The sequence below is a fragment of the Tachyglossus aculeatus genome, chromosome 21 (genome assembly GCF_015852505.1).
Source record: "Tachyglossus aculeatus isolate mTacAcu1 chromosome 21, mTacAcu1.pri, whole genome shotgun sequence".
NCBI classification, from domain to species: Eukaryota; Metazoa; Chordata; class Mammalia; order Monotremata; family Tachyglossidae; genus Tachyglossus; species Tachyglossus aculeatus.
Genome location: NC_052086.1, coordinates 15,925,757 through 15,946,664, shown reverse-complemented (window position 1 = coordinate 15,946,664; position 20,908 = coordinate 15,925,757). Strand labels below are relative to the sequence as shown.

Genomic DNA, 20,908 nt, shown 5'->3' with positions numbered 1-20,908 from the left:
GACGCAGGGCTGGGTGGGTGGGGAGGAGGAGAGGGAAAAGGGGGCTCAATCTGGGAAGGCCTCTCGGAGGAGGTGAGCTTTCAGTAGGGCTTTGAATAATACTGAATTCCAAATGCTTCTCGTACCCGCTCTTCAGCTGATCAGTTAAATCAGCCACCCATATCACTGTCCTCTCTGTCCCTACTTGGCCAACCTATTGTTCATTGGACTGTTACCCTGCCTGGGAGTCTATCTCGCCACCAACTTCTCACCCACGTCCTGCCTCCGGCTTGAAACGCCCTCCCTCTTCATATCTGACAGAAAATTACTCTCCCCCTCTTCAAGGCCTTATTGACGGCATATCTCCTCCAAGAGGCCTTCCCTAAGCTCTCCTTTCCTCTTCTCCCACTCCCTTCTGCATCACCCTGACTTGTTCCCTTTCGTCTTCCCCCTCCCAAGCCCACAGCAATCAATCAATCAATCATATTTATTGAGCGCTTACTGTGTGCAGAGCGCTGTACTAAGCGCTTGGGAAGTACAAGTTGGCAACATATAGAGACAGTCCCTACCCAACAGTGGGCTCACAGTCTAGAAGGGGGAGACAGAGAACAAAACCAAACATATTAACAAAATAAAATAAATAGAATAGATATGTACAAAATAGAGTAATATTTACAAACATATATTATCATCATCAATCGTATTTATTGAGCACTTACTGTGTGCAGAGCACTGTACTAAGCGCTTGGGAAGTACAAGTTGGCAACATATAGACACAGTCCCTACCCAACAGTGGGCTCACAGTCTAGAAGGGGGAGACAGAGAACAAAACCAAACATATTAACAAAATAAAATAAATAGAATAGATATGTACAAGTAAAATAAACAGAGTAATAAATATTTACAAACATATATATATATATATACAGGTAATCCTGCACTTAAGTCCATATCTGTAATTCATTTATATTAATGTCTGTCTCCTCTAGACCGTAAGCTTGTTGTGGGCAGGGGATGTATCTGTTTATTTTTGTATTGAACTCTCCCAAATGCTTAGTACAGTGCTCTGCACACAGTAAATGCTCAATAAATACAATTGACTGACTGACAAGGCCACTCCATTAAGGACAGTCCAATCAGTATCTGGGGCTGGCGACCACAGAGGTCTCCCCACCCCCATTTTCTATGTGGAGAAATTGTCGGCAAGGGAGACGGAGGCCTGGGGAAATGGAGCCTTGGGAAATCAAGGTCAGAGGTGGGGATTCCCACTGGAAAGGGGAGAGACAAGTGGGGGGAGAGAGCGAGTGACTACAGCAAGTGTGTGTTGCCTGATCCATGAGGTGTGAGTGGCCCTCGCTTCCAAAATGATGGCTGGGTAGGGCCCAAGAAGAAATAAGAAACCCAAACCAAAGTTGCTGCTGTGGAAAGGGTATGGGAAAGCTTCCAGACGAAACCTTTCACTGAACCTGCCAGTGAACTATCAGGTGATCTGTGGTATCGGGCCTCTCTGTTACTTAGTTTAGTGAGGTAGTGTGGTCTAGCGGAAGGAGCACAGGCGTGGGAATTAGTGGACCTGTGTTCTAATCACGGCTCCGCCACTAACCTGCTGTGTGACCTCGGGCAAGTCACTTCTCTTCTCTGGGCCTCAGTTCCCTCATATGCAAAATGGGGATGGTGATGATTGTATTTATTAAGTGCTTACTACATGCCAAGCACTGTTCAAAGCACTGGGGTAGATACAAGGTAATCAGATTGTCCCACGTGGGGCTCCCAGTCTTAATCCCCATTTTGCAGATGAGGGAACTGAGGCACAGAGAAGTTAAGTGATTTGCCCAAGGTCACACAGCAGACAAGTGGCAGGGCCGGGATTAGAACCCACAACCTCTGACTCCCAAGTCCAGGCTCTGTCCACTAAGCCACGCTGCTTCTCAATACCTGTTCTCCCTCCTACTGAGCCTGCGAGTCCCATGTGGGACCTGATGATCTTGTATCTACCCCGGTGCTGAATACAGTGCTTGGCACACAGAAAGCCTTAATAAATACCACAATTATTATTATTATTAGCTGGTGAACTTTACACCGTCCCAGAATATTAAACCCCTGGCAACGGTGGCCCAAATATTCAGCCAGCACGGCAGCACGATGTGGGCAGGGGATGTGTCTGTTTATTGTTGTATTGTACTGTCCCAAACACTTAGCCCGGTGCTCTGTACACAGTAAGCACTCAAAATATACAATTGACTGACTGACAGTCATTTCAGCACCCGGGTGGGCAAACTGGTGCTTAGGAACGTCACCTGGGCGGCTGTTATTTCATACCTTTGCGCACCTCTTAACAAGCTTCAGGGCTCCTTGGTGACTCTGTTTACAGTAAGCCCTTCAGCTGGCTTAGGATTTACCTGCAGTTCTTATAAAACACACCTTAATGCCACAGTGTGGAACCCTCCCATCCCTACAATCCTGCCCCTCCTGCAGGAACATTCAGGGCCCCGACATGCCCTAGTCCACGGGGTCGTGTTATATACAGAATCATATATATACGATTGTTATATACACACTACTCTGGTAGGTACCCATGGTCTTTCGAGCTGGCATGCCGCCCCTCTGCCCCCCGCCTTCCCCTACTCAAAATCCACCCCCTCAACCATTACCCTTCCTGTAGTCGAGGCCTGAGGCATGCTTTGGGGTGTGTTTGCCTGCTCTCCACGCACAGAACCATTTCGTCCCAGTTAGCAGGCCCTTACAGGCCTGCCCTCACTCCCAATCTCCCCTGTCCTATGTCATACCTTGGCTACATTACCGCCTTGCCAGAGGTGAGGGCCCCAGCAGGGCTCCTACGTTAATAATAATAATAATAATGATGACATTTATTAAGCGCTTACTATTGTTCTAAGTGCTGGGGAGGTTACAAGGTGATCAGGTCATCCCACAAGGGGCTCACAGTCTTAATCCCCATTCTACAGATGAGGTAACTGAGGCACAGAGAAGTGAAGTGACTTGCCCACAATCACACAGCTGACAGTTGGCGGAGGCAGGATTTGAACCCATGACCTCTGACTCCAAAGCCCGGGCTCTTTCCACTGAGCCACGCTACCCTTTAAGGCCTGTGAACTGGCTGTCCTGGGCTCGATTCAACCTGCATCTCACTCTCAAACGTCCCAGCGGCAAACCACCTCCACACCGGTCACACCCGTCATCATTTCAGGTTGACTTGTAAAGCAGGAATTAGCACAGTCTCCCGACCCTCCTTTTTAACTGAGCGACCTCAAGACTGGAAGTTCGTTGTGGGCAGGGAATGTGTTTGTTATATTGTACTCTCTCAAGTGCTTAGTACAGTGCTCTGCACCCAGTAAGCGCTCAATAAGCACAACTGACTATCTTGGGAGGGGGTCCGTGTGCATTTAAACACGGCTCAGTGGAAAGAGCATGGGCTTTGGAGTCAGAGGTTATGGGTTCAAATCCCGGCTCCACCAACTGTCAGCAGTGTGACTTTGGGCAAGTCACTTAACTTCTCTGTGCCTCAGTTACCTCATCTGTAAAACGGGGATGAAGACTGTGAGCCCCCTGTGGGACAACCTGATCACCTTGTAACCTCCCAGTGCTTAGAACAGTGCTTTGCACGTAGTAAGTGCTTAACAAATACCATTATTATTACCCAGCACTTAGAACACTGTATTGCACATAGTAAGTGTTTAATAAATGCCATTATTATTATTATTAACTTTGGTCGAGGGGCCGGGAGAGTGGCCACCTGCAGCCTTGCAGATAGCTCAGAAAATAATAATGATAATGACAATAATTGTGGGATTTATTAAGTGCCTGGCATTGTACTAAGCACTGGGGTAGATAGAAAATAATTGGGTTTGACACTGTCCCCGTCCCACATAGGGCTCACAGTCTTATCCCCCATTTTACAGATGAGGTAACTGAGGCAAAGAGAAGTGAAGTGACTTGTCCAAGGTCACAAAGCAGACAAGTGGTGGAGCCGGGATCAGGATCCAGGTCCTTCTGACTCCTTGGCCTGTGCTCTAACCACTAGACCATGCTGCTTCATAAAAATAATAATTGCAATATTTGTTAAATGCTTACTAGGTGCCAGGTACAATAGTAATAATAATAATAATGGTATTTGCTAAGCGCTTACTATGTGCCAAGCACTGTTCTAAGTGCTAGGGAGGACATAAGGTAATCAGGTTGTCCTATGTGGGGCTCACAGTCTTAGTCCCCATTTTACAGATGAGGTAACTGAGGCACAGAGAAGTTAAGTGACCTGCCTAAAGTCACACAGCTGACACGTGGCAGAGCCGGGATTAGAACCCAAGACCTGTGACTCCTGAGCCTGTGCTTTTTCCACTAAGTCACGCTGCTTCTCTAAGCCGCATGTACTGTACTATGCACTGGGGTAGACACAAGCAAATTGGGTTGGTTACAGTCCCTGTCCCACGTGGGGCTCACAGTCTTAATCCCCATTTTCCAGATGAGGTAACTGAGGCACAGAGAAGTGAAGTCACTCGCCCTAGGTCACACAGCAGACAAATGGCAGAGCCGGGATTAGAACCCATAACCTATGACTCTCAGGCCTGTACTCAATCCACTATGACAGGTTGCAAATCGAGACCAGCACAGTTCTCTTTGGCCTTCTGTACCGACCCTGACTCCTGCAACATTTCCCGTTATGGCTAATCAATATTTATTCCTCTCCCCACCATCGTCATCAAGGCTTTGCAGGAAAGCCCAGCATTTCCCTGCAGCCAAACCGGAGTCCCTAGTAAAATGCAGAGGGGCCTCGGGCTGAGGGGTTGGAGGTTACTTTCTCCCAAACGCTCAGTACAGTGCTCTGCACACAGTAGATACGACTGACTGCCTGACTGATAATAGTAATAATAATGATAGCATTTATTAAGCGCTTACTATGTGCAAAGCACTGTTCTAAGCGCTGGGGAGGTTACAAGGTGATCAGGTTGTCCCACGGGAGGCTCACAGTCTTAATCCCCATTTTACAGATGAGGTAACTGAGGCACAGAGAAGTGACTTGCCCAAAGTCACACAGCGGGCAATTGGCAGAGCTGGGATTTGAACCCATGATCTCTGACTCCAAAGCCCGGGCTCTTTCCACTGAGCCATGACTGATGCACTCAAGGCTTTGAATGACGATGACATGTGGGAGGGAGGGGTGGCACTTAGCCACTGCACCTGCTCGTTAACTAGAAATCAATCGATCAATTGTATTAATTAAGCACTTTGTGCAGGGCACTGTACTAAGCGTTTGGGAGAGTACGGCACAAATATATAACAGATATATTCCCTTCCCACAACGAGCTTACGGTCTAGATGGGGATAATGGAGAACGGAATGTCAAACAGTCCTTTCACTCGGCTCCGGGCCACGCCAAGCTCCCTCCCTACTCCTGGAACGTCCCTGCCTGGTCGATTAACCAAGTTGTCTTGACCCAGTCACTAGCAAAGCTTCGACGGAACTTATGTCACCAGCTGATTCCTGCCAGCTCTGTTCTATTATCTTTTTTTTAAAAATGGCATTTGTTAAGCATTTACTATGTGCCAGGCGCTGTTCTAAGCACTGGGGGGAAGTACAAGCTAATCTGGTTGGATCCAGGCAAGTCCCAAATGTTGTCTGTCTCCCCCTTCCAGACTGTGAGCCCATTGTTGGGTAGGGACCGTCTCTATATGTTGCCAACTTGGACTTCCCAAGCGCTTAGTACAGTGCTCTGCACATAGTAAGCGCTCAATAAATACAATTGAATGAATGAATGAATGAATGAATGAATGGCGCCAGGTCTTAATCCCCCTTTTACGGATGAAGTAACTGAGGCCTGGAGAAGTGAAGTGGTCTGCCCAAGGTCACACAGGAGACAAGTAGCAGATCTGGATTAGAACCCGGGTCTTTCCACCCCCCAGGCCTGTGTTCTTTCCACTAGGCCTCCTTCTCCTGCTCTTCCTCCTCCTGAAGCCAGAGACCTCAGAAAAGCTCCAAAGAGCATCTCCCCTCCCCTCACCACAGCTCCCCACCCTCCAGAAGATCGTGCCGAGGTTAGGAATTATTTCTATTAATACCTGACTCCCCGTCTAGACTGTACGCTCATTATTATTCTGATTATTACTATAATAATCAGAATAATAATAATGATTATGGTACTTGTAAAACGCTTGCTAAGTGCCAAGCACTGTTCTAAGTGCTGGGGGAGATACAAGTTAACTGGGTTGGACACAGTCCCTGTTCCACACGGGGCTCACATAAATACGACTGAATGAATGATTGAATGAATGAATTCATTCAATCGTATTTATTGAGCGCTTACTGTGTGCAGAGCACTGTACTAAGCACTTGGGAAGTACAGGTCGGCAACATATAGAGACGGTCCCTACCCAACAACGGGCTCACAGTCTAGAAGGGGGAGACAGACAACAAAACAAAACTGATTCTTACGCACAAGTGTGGCTTATTAATTACAACGAAATAAACTCTCTAGAGTTAAAACACCTACCACAACGCTCCTTTAAAAACCTCAGAACGCGCTTCAAGCTGCTTTTATAACTGACAAATTCAGTCTCCGTGGAGACTGTCAAAAATTGCCAAAGCCGACTGTATTTCAAGTCGTCATGGCGGGGTGTTGGGAAAAGTTTTCAATCAGCAATAATTGCGCTTCAGATAGACCTCATTGGCTATGATACTGCCACTTAGTAATCAATAATTATGGTAGTTGATAAGCACTTGGTATATAATAATAATAATGGTATTTATTAAGTGCTTACTATGTGCAAAGCACTGTTCCAAGCGCTGGGGGGGGGGGGGGGTTACAAGGTGATGATCAGGTTGTCCCACGGGGCGGCTCACAGTCTTAATCCCCATTCTACAGATGAGGTAACTGAGGCACAGAGAAGAAGAAGAAGAAGAAGAATGGCATTTATTAAGCACTTACTATGTGCAATGCACTGTTCTAAGCGCTGGGGAGGTTACACGGTGATCAGGTTGTCCCACGGGCGGCTCACAGTTTTAATCCTCATTTTACAGATGAGGTAACTGAGGAAGTTAAGTGACTTGCCCAAAGTAACACAGCTGACAATTGGCGGAGCTGAGATTTGAACCCATGACTCTGACTCCAAAGCCCGGACTCAGTATATGTCAAGCTCTGTTCTAAGCGCTGGGATAGATACAAGTTAATTCGGTCGGACACAGGCCCTGCCCCACATGGGGCTTTTACAGATGAGGTAACTGAGGCCCAGAGAAGTGAAAGGACTTGCTCAAGGTCACGCAGAAGACATGTAGCAGAGCTGGGATTAGAACCCGGATCCTTCTGACCTCCAGGCCCGCGCTCTATCACTAAGCCACATTGATTCATTGTGGGCAGGGACTGTAACTACAAACTCTGTTGTTACTGCACTCTCCCAAGTACTTAGTACAGAGCTCGGCACACAGTAAGTGCTGCATAAATATCATTGATTGACTGCTTCTGTTTCGACCGGGGCTCTGGCGAGGTGACATCCAAGCCAAAGATTTTACAGCTTTCCTTCTCTGATGGTGTGAGCCCGTTGTTGAGTAGGGACCATCTTTATATGTTGCCAACTTGTACTTCCCAAGCGCTTAGTACAGTGCTCTGCACACAGTAAGCGCTCAATAAATATGATTGAATGAATGAATGACGGAAGGGACTCCCATCCTGCAGTTTCCCAGGACTAGACGTTCCCAAGCCTCTCGCTGCCCTGAGTTTAGATAATCTGCGGATAATAACAATCACCATCATCATCATCATGGTATTTGTTAAGTGCTTACTGTGTGCCAAGTTCTGTTCTAAGTGCGGGGGTAGATACAAGGTAATTCATTCATTCATTCAATCATATTTATTGAGCGCTTACTGTGTGCAGAGCACTGTACTAAGCGCTTGGGAAGTACAAGTTGGCAACATATAGAGACGGTCCCTACCCAACAACGGGCTCACAGTCTAGAAAATCTAATCAGGTTGGACACAGTCTCTGCCCCGCAAGGGGCTCACAGTCTTACTCCCCATTTTGCAGATGAGGGACCTGAGGCCCAGAGAAGTGAATCAATCAATCAATCAATCAATCGTATTTATTGAGCGCTTACTATGTGCAGAGCACTGTACTAAGCGCTTGGGAAGTACAAATTGGCATCACATAGAGACAGTCCCTACCCAACAGTGGGCTCACAGTCTAAAAGGGGGAGACAGAGAACAGAACCAAACATACCAACAAAATAAAATAAGTAGGATAGAAATGTACAAGTAAAATAAATAAATAGAGTAATAAATATGTACAACCATATATACATATATACAGGTGCTGTGGGGAAGGGAAGGAGGTAAGACGGGGGGATGGAGAGGGGGACGAGGGGGAGAGGAAAGAAGGGGCTCAGTCTGGGAAGGCCTCCTGGAGGAGGTGAGCTCTCAGCAGGGCCTTTCCCCTTCTAGACTGTAAGCTTGTCATGGGCAGGGGACATCTACCAACTCTACAAAGTGCTTGGTATAGTGCTCTGCACACAGTAATATATACCATTGATGATGATGATGATGATGATGATGGTGATTCCAAGAAGAGTCATGTCTAACTTGTAAGCTATAGGTTCCTGGCCCTGCTCTCACAGACAAAGTAAAAACATGGAGGGCAGGCTATCTCCTCTTCTTTGATTAATGAGTGTTGGAAGGGCAAAGGGGAAGAAGGGAGAAATTATAGCTTTCCTGCAATGGACTAGTCATCAAAGTAGTATTTATTAAGTTTTTACTCTATGCAGAGCACTGTGCTAAGTGCTGGGAAAAAATATACCCATGGGAATTAGATACATTCTATGACCCTCAGGGACAATAGAAAACAAAGTCTTCCCTGTAAATTACATGGAGAACGTGTCTGCTAATTCTGCTGTATTGTGTTCTCCCATGTGCTAAGTACAATGCTCTGCACATGCCCAGAGTCACACAGCAGACACGTGGCAGAGCCGGGATTAGAACCCATGAAGTTTTGAGTCCGAGGCCTGGGCTTTATCGACTAAGCCACGCTGCTTCTTATGCTGCTCCCATTGCAGGGGAACACGGGAGGGCAGAGCTTGCCTGGAAAGGAGCCCTCCAACACCTTAATCCAGGGCGGGACCCAGGTCCCAGCCGGAGGGGAGAATCCAGCTGTAAAATAGGTCAGGGCCGGCTCAGGAATTCTTTCCCCACTCATTCATTCATTCAATTGTATTTATTGAGAGCTTACTGTGTGCAGAGCCCTGTACTAAGCACTTGGGAAGCACAAGTTGGCAACATATAGAGACAGTCCCTACCCAACAATGGGCTCACAGTCTAGAAGGGGGAGACATTCATTCATTCATATTTATGGAGTGCTTACTGTGTGCAGAGCACTGTACTAAGCGCTTGGGAAGTACAAGTTTGCAACATAGATGGTCCCTACCCAACAGCAGGCTTACAGTCTAGAAGGGGGGAGACAGACAACAAAACAAAACATGTGGGAGTTGGCAAAATATAGACATTCATTCATTCATATTTACTGAGCACTTACTGTGTGCAGAGCACTGTACTAAGTGCTTGGGAAGTACACGTTTGCAACATAGATGGTCCCTACCCAATAGCGGGCTCACAGTCTAGAAGGGGGAGACAGACAACAAAACAAAACACGTGGAAGTTGGCAACATATAGAGACGGTCCCTACCCAACAACGGGCTCACAGTCTAGAAGGGAGAGACAGACAACAAAACAAAGCTTGTGGACAGGTGTCAAGTCAGAACAAATAGATTTAAAGCTAAATGCATATCATTAACAAAATAAATAGAATAGTAAATATGGACAAGTAAAATAGAGTAATAAATCTGTACAAACATATATTTAGGTGCTGTGGGGAGGGGAAGAAGGTAGCGCGGGGGGATGGGGAGGAGGAGAGGAAAAAGGGGGCTCAGTCTGGTAAGGCCTCTTGGAGGAGGTGAGCTCTCAGTAGGGCTACTTAATAATAATAATAATAATAATAATGGCATTTATTAAGCGCTTACTATGTGCAAAGCACTGTTCTAAGCGCTGGGGAGGTTACAAGGTTGTCCCACAGGGGGTTCACAGTCTTAATCCCCATTTTACAGATGCGGGAACTGAGGCACAGAGAAATTAAGTGACTTGCCCAAAGTCACACAGCTGACAATAGGCAGAGCGGGGATTAGAACCCATGACCCCTGACTCCAAAGCACTTTGCCTACTTCTGAGGCAAATGACGAAGACTTGCGGGGCTGGGTAGCAGCCCCACCGGGGGGATATGTCCTGGAACAATTGAGAAGCAGCATGGCTGAGTGCATAGAGCACAGGCTCGGGAGTCAAAAGGTCATGAGGTCTAATCCCAGCTCCGCCACTTGTCCACTGTGTGACCTTAAGCAAGTCACTTTGCTTTGCAGGGCCTCAGTTTCCTCATCTGCAAAATGAGGATTGAGACTGTGAGCCCCACGTGGGACATGGATTGCGTTCAACCCAATTGCTTGTATCCACCCCAGCGCTTAGTACAGTGCCTGGCACATAGCGAGCACTTAACAAATACCACTATTATTATTATTTTTATTATTAATAAGCAGGGGGCACACTGTTCCAAGACAACGCAAGCCAGGCAGTTCCAGGGTGACGGCCACACGACCCACCCTTTCCCAGATGGGGCGTACACTGGCCAACTGAGGCAGTCCAAGGCCGGGGGGCTGCCTGACAGATTTCCTGCCCATACGTGTCCTAGGAGGAGGAGGACACGCCGGAAAGCCCATTAAAAATCCTACTAACAGCCTGGACGCTGAGGAACAGACTGTATCCTGGGAGCAGGGGTGTAGTCGGAATGAAAGACATGCTGACCACGAGCCGTCGTTCTTTGCCCCCGGCTGATTTCCGCCGCCTCTTCCCCAGACAGGCAACCTCCAAGTCGCTGGGCGGAGAGCGGGTAAAGTACAGACTGAGGTAGCTCAGGCTGTGGGGCACCTGAATGCTAAAGTTCTGCTATTTGTTTTTATGATGGGTCAGAGGTCTGTTGAAGCTCGCACTGTCTGTATGGATCGTTACCAGGAAGGAAGTGTTGCGATGGATTTCGATGCCCGTGTCGCGGCTCTTAGGAGTGAAATCCGGCAATGCCGTGATGATTCAGGGAGCCATTCACCCCATTAAAACGGACTTCAACGTGAAGCGGGTTGGAGAGTTGGGTAACCTTCACGGAGGGGGGAAGGAAGGTGTTGGAGGGAGAGAAACTGGAGCCGAGGCCCATCCCATCCCTTCTGAAAATGGTCTTTGCGGAGTCCAGATAGTGAGCGGGCTGGGCTTTCTCTCTAAGCAGGCAAAGCCCCATCCAAAACCTCGAGAGGGTCTGATTTAAACAGACAGCTAGCAGCATAGCTTAGTGGAGAGAGCACAAGCCTGGAGTCAGAAGGTCTTGGGTTCTAATCCCAGCTCTGCCACTTGCCTGCTGTTTGACCTTGGGTAAATCACTTAACTTCTCTGTGCCTCAGTTACCGCAGCTGTAAAATGGGGATTAAGACTGTGAGCCCTATGTGGGAAAACTTGATTACCTAGTATCTACCCCAGGGTTTAGAGCAGTGCTTGGCACATAGTAAGCGTTTAACAAATACCATAACAATAATAATAATGATAATAATAATCCTGGCTCCACCGCTTGCCTGCTGGGTGGCTTTGGGCAAGTCACTTCACTTCTATGTGCCTCAATTACCTCATCTGTAAAATGGGGATTGAGATTGTGAGCCCCACGTCAGACAGGGACTGTGTCCAATTTGATTTGCTAGTATTGTACATATTTGCTAGTATTGTACATATTTATTCTATTATTTGTACATATTTATTCTATTTATTTTATTTTGTTAATATATTTTGTTTTGTTCTCTGTCTCCCCGTTCTAGACTGTGAGCCCACTGTTGGGTAGGGACCGTCTCTATACGTTGCCAACTTGTACTTCCCAAGCGCTTAGTACAGTGCTCTGCACACAGTAAGCGCTCAATGAATAAGATTGAATGAATGAATGAATACCCCCCCAAGCGTTTTCACTCATTCGTATTTGAGTGCTAACTGTGGGCAAAACACTGTACTAAGCACTTGCACACTCAGTGCCTGGCACATAGTAAGCAATTAAAAAATGCCATTATTATTATTATTATTATCAGATTTTGCGGGCCAGGAATGCACTGGAATAACCAAGTGTTCCTGAAGTTAGAAAAGCCAAGATTCCAAAATGCCTGGTAATAACAACTGCAACAACAATAACAATAGTAATAAAATAATAATTGAGGCACTTGTTAAGTGTTTACTATGTGCCAAGCATTGTACTAAGCACTGGGGCAGATACAAGGTAATCAGATTGAGCACAGTCCCTGCCCCATATGAGACTCACAGTCTAAGTAGGCGAGAGAACATGTATTGAGCCCCCCATTTTACCGAAGAGAAAACTGAGGTTCAGAGAAATTATTGACTTGCCTAAGGTCATACAATAGGCAAGCAAGTGGTGGAACCAGGATTAGAACCTGGGACTCCTGAGTCCCAGGCCTTGGCAATTTCCACTAGGCCATGTTGCATCTCTGGGCTTTTCCTTCCATATCTTTCTCCTTCTTCAGGAAGGTCTCCTGCCAACACAAAAACAACCTTAAAAACCACCAAAGGGGAGCGTGCAGTCTACTAATGTGAGTAATGGGCAGGGATTGTGTCTGTTTACTACTGTATTATACTCCCCCAAGCACTTAGTACGGTGCTCTGCACAGAGTAAGTGCTCAATAAACATGACTGAATGAGTGAAAAGAAAGCTAGGAAGGGAGGTCCCTTGAGTTTCTCCCACTTTCCACTATAACCTGAGCTGAATGACCCCTGCACTTGGTCTCTGGCATCTTCACTCTTTTAAACCCCAAGTTGGACAGGTGGATGGGAAAATAAACTTAGCCAATGAGGAAATGCATGCCAAACCGAGGTCAGCTCAACCAAACTTCATAATCCGGGGAATTTTCATAAAAAAAAATCCTGCTTGTGGCCAGACTTATTCATCCATAATTTATCTCTGACTCTCCACCGGGTACCTCTCTATCCTCTGCTTCCCATCCTGAAGGGGATTCATTCAATCGTATTTGTTGAGCACTTACTGTGTGCAGAGCACTGTACTAAGCGCTTGGGAAGTACAATTCAGCAACAAATAGCAAATAGAGACAACCTCTGCCCACAATGGGCTCACAGTCTAGAAGGGGGGAGACAGACATCAAAACAAGTAAACAGGCATGAGTAGCATCATTATAAATAAAAAAGCATTATAGATATACACATATTAATAAAAATACATAGAATTATAATTATAAATATGTACATATATACCCATTGCTGTCTTTGAGCTAAAAAGGGGGACAGATGGGTTTGATGGGGACCACAGGAAGTTGCTGACCAATGAGGAATCTTTACTCTCCAGCTGCCAGACCTCCACCTCCCCTTTGTCCGATGGGTTTTTACAATGGTGACAAGGGATGATCTGCAAGCGTGTAGGTCAGTGGTCAGCTCTGTTAAAATCCCACAACGCCACTGTGGCGGCCCCAGACTCCGCGATTCGGTTGCTCGTTCCTGCCCTTTGAAGACAGGAGGGTGTTTTATTGGATGACAGATGAGCTGGGGATCGGGAGAGTTTTCATGGGGCCTCCACATCTCACGGCACCTTCCCACCACCCGAGTTTGCTGGAGTCCACTTTCAAAGTCTTCCTGACTCAGGGGACAATGAAAACCTGTAGGACCCAGCCACCCGGCGGGGGAGAAGCTTTTTGTCTTTATTTTTATGGCATCTGTTAAGCGCTTACTATGCGCCAGGCAAAGTACTAAGAGCTAGTCAGGTTGGACACAGTCCCTGTCCCACAAGGGGCTCATGGTCTTAACCCCCATTTTACAATTGGGGTAACTGATGCCCAGAGAAGTGAAGTGATTTGCTCAAGGTTGCACAACTGACAAATGGAGGAGCCGGGATTAGCGTCTCAATACAGAGACACCGTCGAGAACCCTGGAAAGAATCTTGTGCGGGCCTGGGATCTGCCCAGGAAAGCCAAAGAAAACTCTCCTCCTACACCCATCTGGGATCCACTGGGCTGCTCATGCCAGTCACTTAAACTAAAACTTTGTCCTTTCTCCCACTCCACTCCCACCCCCACCTCAGCACTCTGTCCAGCCCAAGCCGACATTCTTCAATTCTGACCACAGGCCTGTGGCTGCTTTCAAGGATCTGACTGCAGCTAGTGTCTCTTCTCTCTTCCTCAAACCCTCAGGGCTGGGGCAGCCACATGATTCAAGGGAGAAGGAGAGGAAGGCCTGGTCTCCCAGTGGTTAGAGCAAGCGGGCCGGGCTGGCCGGGATAAGATCACACGATCTGGAAGATCACACGACTCCCCGCCGCCGCCACCTCCATCCCACCGAGTGGCACTGAAAGGATTAGTGAGATAATGTCTGTCCGGGCTCTGGAGAGCTCACGTGGAAAGGGCTGAAGAAAGGCCAGGCGGTTCTGCGCTTCTTTCACTGAGGGGAGGGTCGTGTTGTTATCCGGGAATGAAAGCAGGGAGAGCTGGTAACTGGGGGATGAGCAGAAGCCAGATCCCGGAGGGCCCTGCTGAACAACCCACGGAGGAGCATTCCCTCTCTCTAATCCAAAAACCAGTTCTCTCCTCATCCGGCCCCCGAAAGAGGCAGCTTTGATCCAGGGAATTTCAGGGACACGGCTTCGTTCTTCCCGCCGCTAATTTTGCAGCCTGAAGGGTGTCCATGAAGGCTGAAGCAGGGGAGGGATGCCAGTCCGGTGGAGACTTCAGAGTGAACAAGGCCTGGCTGGATTAGCCAAAGGAGACGGAGGGTGTGATGGGATGCTCTTTCCCTCTGTTTGCCCGCTGGGGTCTGGGAGAGGTTCCAAGATGGGCTGAGCTTTCCCCGCAAGGCGAATATCTCCAGGTTCACTGAGAGGCAGCCCTCTTCCTTCCGCTCTCTCTTGTGGTCTGTGCTCATTCTGGCTTGACCCTGGGGAGTGTTGGGTGTGACACAGTGGGCCGAGGCAGGGTGGCCCAGCCCGGAGGTCACCCCAGACCTCAGACTGCCCCTCAGGAAGCAGTGTTTGCTCCAACCCCCGCCGAGAGATTAGTTCTGCTCTATGACAAGTGCCCAGAACAGTACACTGGCCCAAACAGGCGCTCAATAAATGCTACTACTAACTACTAATAATAATTATGGTACTTGTTAAGCGCTTACTATATACTGAGCACTGTTCTAATTACTGGGGTAAGATACAAGTTAATCAGTTTGGACACAGTCCCTGTACCACAAGGGGCTCACACTCTTGAGAAGCAGCATGGCTTAGTGGAAAGAGCCCAAGCTTGGGAGTCAGAGGTGGTGGGTTCTAATACCGACTCGGCCACTTGTCTGCCGTGTGACTTTGGGTAAACCACTTAACTTCTCTGTGCCTCAGTTACCCCCTCTGTAAAATGGAGACTAAGACTGTGAGCCCTATGTGGGACAACCTGATTACCCTGTATCTACCCCAGCGCTTAGAACAGTGCTTGGCACATAGTAAGCGATTAACAAACACCATTATTATTATTAATCCCCAATTTACCGATGAGGTAATCCAAGGCACAGAGAACTGAAGTGACTTGCCCAAGGTCCCACAGCAGACATGTGGTGGAGCTGGAATTAGAACCCAGGTTCTTCCGACTCCCGGGCCTGAGTTCTATTCACTAAACCATGCTGCTTCTGAGCCCTAGGTGGGATGGCCCAGTCTGGAGGTCATCCCAGACCTCAGGCCCCTCAGGTGGAGTGTTAGTTCCAGGGCTTCTCTGAGAGACCAGGACTGCCCTATGACAAGCACACAGAACAGTTCATTGGTCTAAGATGTTGCTCAGTAAATGCTGCTGCTGTTACTACTACTACTATCACTCCAATCCTCAGCACACTGAGCTTCACACACCCGCGGCAGGGCCAAAACCAGTTTGACTTTCTGGGGGGAACTGGAAGGTGCCTTTCGCTTGCTCATCGGATCTGCCGCACTTAGCTCTTTGCCTACTCGCGGCGTTGGGGTGGGGCCGGATTAGGAAATAGCAGGGCCATACTAGCCTGAATGTGATTGCCACAACTTCACACCTATCACACCCCGTTACACACAGGTCCAAAAACCCTCCCTTGTTACAGTCAGGGGCAAAAATAAACTGCGAGGGCCCAGCCTTGACATTGTGTGGCTCCTGGAATGCTTTCAAGCCAAGGGAAAGGCATTAAATTAAGGTAACGTGAAAGGCCCCACTGTGGTCATTTACCTCCAGGTCGCTCCTCCCCCTCTCCCCTCATTCATTCATTCAATCATATTTATTGAGCGCTTACTGTGTGCTGAGCACTGGGCAGTAGTGGTGGTCGAAGTTGGGGTAGAGCTGCTCATCTTTCCAAGTCCCAGAACCCATACTCGGATATGCCCATATTCTATGTTGGCAGCTGTAACAGAATCCCCTCTCTGTTCCCGGAAAGCCGCCTCAGCCATCCTTCCTTCCAATTTTTGCCTTGACTCCTGCCTGGTGGGCGGAAGCCCAAGGGAACGTCTCTCGGCTGAAGTCCGTTGGGCTAGAGCTCCGGAGGTGCCTTCCAGAAGAAGTGCTGGAATTGGGTTTCCCAAGCCAGGAAGCAAGGAAAAGTCAGGCTCCTGGACCAGAGGCTAAAGTGAAGGAATCAGAAAGTTGGGCTCCTCAGCCCAGAACAAAATGTACGGTTTCCCACTCTCAGAAAGTAACGTCCTTGAGGGCAGGGATTATGGCCTTATGCTTCTCCTGCAAGCCAAGTACAATCAATCCTCTGCCTGCCACAGGCTCTCAATAGATACGGTTGCTAGTCATGACCTATTCTAAGCAATCTATGGCAACGAAGCTTCATTGACAAGCAACTCCCTGACCTAAATGGGACTGCTTTTAAATGGGCCACCCTGGACTGACACGGACAAACAGTCGTGTGCAGAATCAGTTAGGGAAGATGGAGTTGTCCCAGGGAGAAGGTGGTTCTCCTAGGAGTCGGGTCTGGCAAGGTCTCACTACCGCAAACAATGAACAGGCGGTCACTCCCCTCCACTAGCTATGGGCTAGTGGAAAGAGCATGAGACTGCGAGTCAGAAGACCTGGGTTCTAATCCTGGCTCTGCCAATTGCTTACTGTGTGACCTTAGGCAAGTCTCTCCACTTCTCTGTGCATCAGTTACCTCAAATTCATTCATTCAGCTGTATCTATTGAGTGCTCACTGTGTGTAGAGCACTGTACTAAGCGCTTGGGAAGTACAAGTACCTGTTCATCCTCCTACTTAGACTGTGAGCCCCATGCGGGATGATATAAGCGCTTAACAAAAACCATCATTGTTATTATTGCGTCCGATTACTTTATATCTATCTCAGTGCTTGGAACAGTGTTGGGCACATAGTAAGCACTTAACAAGTACCATAAAAAACAAACACTCTTCTGCTACCCCCTAACTGGCTTCTGGCTCATTTCCTGCTCACTTCGCAGACTGAATTCTTGGCTGGAGAGAACTGGGGTAGGATGGCCACCCAACCCAGCCAGGTTGGGATGGGAGTGGGATTCCGAGCTCTTGTTGCAATGAGATTTGAGGGTCAGAGGCTTGCTGTTCCACCTTAGAATTATGAAAGAGGTTACAAGTAAAGCAAAGATGAAAAATGAAGAGCAGATGACACAGAACTGGGAGTCAGGAAGTCTCATGTCCTCCCCCTGGCCTGGAATGCCCTCCCTCCGCACATTTCATTTTGCTAACATGTTTTGTTTTGTTCTGTCTCCCCCTTCTAGACTGTGAGCCCGCTGTTGGGTAGGGACTGTCTCTATTTGTTGCCAACTTGTACTTCCCAAGCGCTTAGTACAGTGCTCTGCACACAGTAAGTGCTCAATAAATACGATTGAATGAATGAATGAATTCCAATGGCCTGGGAAGTTTGCTCCCCGGGAGTAAAGGGCAGTTCAGGGGCAAAGGCCAAAGAAGAAATTATCAGAGATCCCAGGTTGCCTAGTTGGAGCAGCCAAAGTCCTCCCAAGTCCCGGAGGGTCACCTTGGCTCCCTACAATCATGAAGACGAGGCTGTAGATCTCTACATATTGAAGGTACACATCCTCCAAGAGGGCTTCCCTGACTAAGCCCTCATTTCCTCTTCTCCCACTCCCTTCGGCGTCACCCTGCTCCTTGGATTTACTCCCTCAGCCTCACAGCACTTATGTCCAAATCCATAATTCATTTATTTACATTAATGTCTGTCTCCTCTAGACTGTAAGCTCCTTGTGGGCAGGGCACACGTCTACCAACTCTATTCACCTGTACTCTCCCAAGCACTTAGTACAGTTCTCTGCACACAGTAAGCGCTCAGGAAATACGATCGATGGATCGATTTACCTCCAGACGATGATTCTTGCCAGAATTGTGGATAACAGAGGGGGTGCTTGGACTGTGGGGGGCTGGCCCTCCCAACAGCCAGGGAGGAAGGCGAAAAGCCTTCTTTAGTTGAGGCTTGGCAGTAATTGCTAAGTATGGCCTAACCCTAGGTCATTAGCGCACAAATGGTTGGATGGTCCTGTAGAAGAAGGAGGGCCATTAACACTAATTTTACAGTCAGCAGACAGGCCAACTGGACCTGGTTGAGTTGTGATGTATGGCACACGTACTCCTCCTTAATAGAAAGTCTCCAACACACAATTAAAGGTCTGGAGTGTGGGTAGCTGCTTTTGGGTGGGACCGGAGTCTGGTTTGCTAGCTTCCTGAGGCTGCGGTCTGAAAGAAGCCAACACACCTTACAGGCTCCCGAAGGGCAGGGGTTGCGATGTGTATGTCTGTGTGTCTGTGTGTGTGTCTTTGTGTGTGGGAGGGGGAGGGGGCATGGGGAGGAAGGGAATCAGGATGAAAGGTAGGAAAGGGGACAGCGAGGGACTATTATACTCGCCACCACCTGTAGTGTTTCTGTCTGCATTGACTTACATCCCTCTTTAAGCATTAGCTAATAACAATAATAATGGTATTTGTTAAGTGCTTTCCACGTGCCAGGCATTGTACTAAGCGCTGGCGTAGATACTAGATCATCGGGTTGGACGCAGTCTATGTCCCACATAGGACTCACAGTCTCAGTCCTGAGGCACAGAGAAATTAAGTGACTTGCCCAAGGTCATACAGCTGACAAGTGGCGGAGCTGGAATTAGAACCCAGGTCCTTTGACTTTAATAGCTGGGGACTTTCCACTAGGGCACACAGTTCATAAACATATTCCCCTCCCCCTTCTAAACTGTGAGCCCGCTGTTGGGTAGGGACCATCTCTATGTTGCCAACTTGCACTTCCCAAGTGCTTAGTACAGTGCTCTGCACACAGTAAGCGCTCAATAAATATGACTGAATGAATGAATGTTCACTCCTTCACCTGTAAATTATTTCAGTGTGTTTCTCCCCAACTAGATTGTCAGTTCCCCACTACACTGTAAGCTCAATATGGGCAGAGTACGTGTCCACTAATTCTGTTGTACTGTATTCTCCTAAGTGCTTAGTACAGTGCTCTGCTCATAGCAAGCACTTAAAAAAATACCACTGATTGATTGACGGTAGGAATCGTGCTACTAATTCTACAGGGTTCTCCCGAATGCTTGGTACTGAGCTCAATAAATGCCACTGATTGATGGACCAATCAATCAATCATATTTATTAAACGCTTACTTTGTGCAGAACACTCTGCTATGTGCTTGGGAGAGTACAATAAAACGGACGCATTCCCTGCCACAGCTAGTTTATAGTCTAGGGGGGCAAGAGACATGAATATAAATAAGTTAAGCACAAAGAAAGGGGTGGGAGGGAGGGTTCATCCCCATAGTAGAGTTGGCCTCTTTCCAGGTGAGTCAAAGCAAGGCTGAAATCCCCCCCAGAGACAGGAATCCCACCATCCCATGCCTAAGTAGAGTTTTTGGGGGGCTACCCTGGGCAGTCACATGGCCAGGCCTCCGGGGACACCTCTCCAGGAAGGAGCAATAATCATCCCTGCCCGTTTTCCTCCCAAGACCCTCTCGTCCTGCTGTTCCTTCCTTGCCTTCGTCTCCCTCATGGCCCCAGGGGGAAAACTGCCCCAAACTCCAGCCCCATCCCAGAAGGCAATTTGAAAAACACACAGAGGAATGTTATTGTGGCCCATCCTGGCTTCTGCAGAAGCCAAGCCAGAGCTCTGCCCTTTCCCAGCATGAAACAACAAGCCACGCGGAGGGAACAGGTCACCCGGAATGTAGTTGGAAATTCCAGGCGCTGAAGGTGTAAAATGCAGCAACAGGTCTTTCCCCCTTATAAATCTATTTCAAACGCGCGAGAACTTGGGGCGGTAGCGGTGGCTGGGGGGCCGGGGGAACAGAGGGAGGAAGATAAAGTTAGAAGCCGAGAGCACGGCTCGCAGACGACGACCTTCCCATGGCCCCACACAGTGGCCAGATGCCCAGTGGCTTCTGGGCATCCTCCCCAGGTCGAAAAGGCCAGCGAGTGAAGCCTTCTCACCGGGAGAAAGCCATCTCTTCTTCCAGCTTGTTGTCTTGACTAGCCTAGGTGGTTGCTGGGAAGGCAGACACCCACCCCTTCCCGCCCCCAACCCCCTCAGCCAGACCCTGTGTGAGTCTCGGCAGAGTCACATCCCTGCCCTGGGGGCCCGAGGTGGCTGTCGGGCGACGGGTGTTCGTGAGGCCCAGGTGCGCTGCACCCTGTGTGAATCATGCTGATGGCAGCTACTCTGGCCCAGACTGGAGGGAAAGGAAAAAGCAACTTGGGATGGGTGGGAGAGTCCCTCCGAGCCTCCTGCTCATCCTGGCTCTGGCACCCAGCTGGGGAGAGGGGCACAACATGGCGAGTGAGGACGCTTGCCGTGTCAGCTTGGGATTTCCAGGCTCTCAACTTGGGGCGAGA

At 48.4% G+C, this 20,908-nt stretch overlaps 2 protein-coding genes and 1 non-coding gene across 4 annotated transcripts in view; 1 reads left to right on the top strand and 2 right to left on the bottom strand.

Moving 5' to 3' along the window:
• SLC5A10 (solute carrier family 5 member 10) overlaps positions 1-20,908 on the top strand; it is a 166,462-nt gene that overhangs the window by 68,444 nt on the left and 77,110 nt on the right. The window lies entirely within an intron of this gene.
• Positions 1-20,908, bottom strand: part of FAM83G (family with sequence similarity 83 member G) — a 57,496-nt gene that overhangs the window by 31,107 nt on the left and 5,481 nt on the right. The window lies entirely within an intron of this gene.
• On the bottom strand, positions 6,545-6,685 carry LOC119943082. Its single transcript, XR_005455564.1, has one exon. It is a non-coding gene; the product is annotated as a U4 spliceosomal RNA (small nuclear RNA).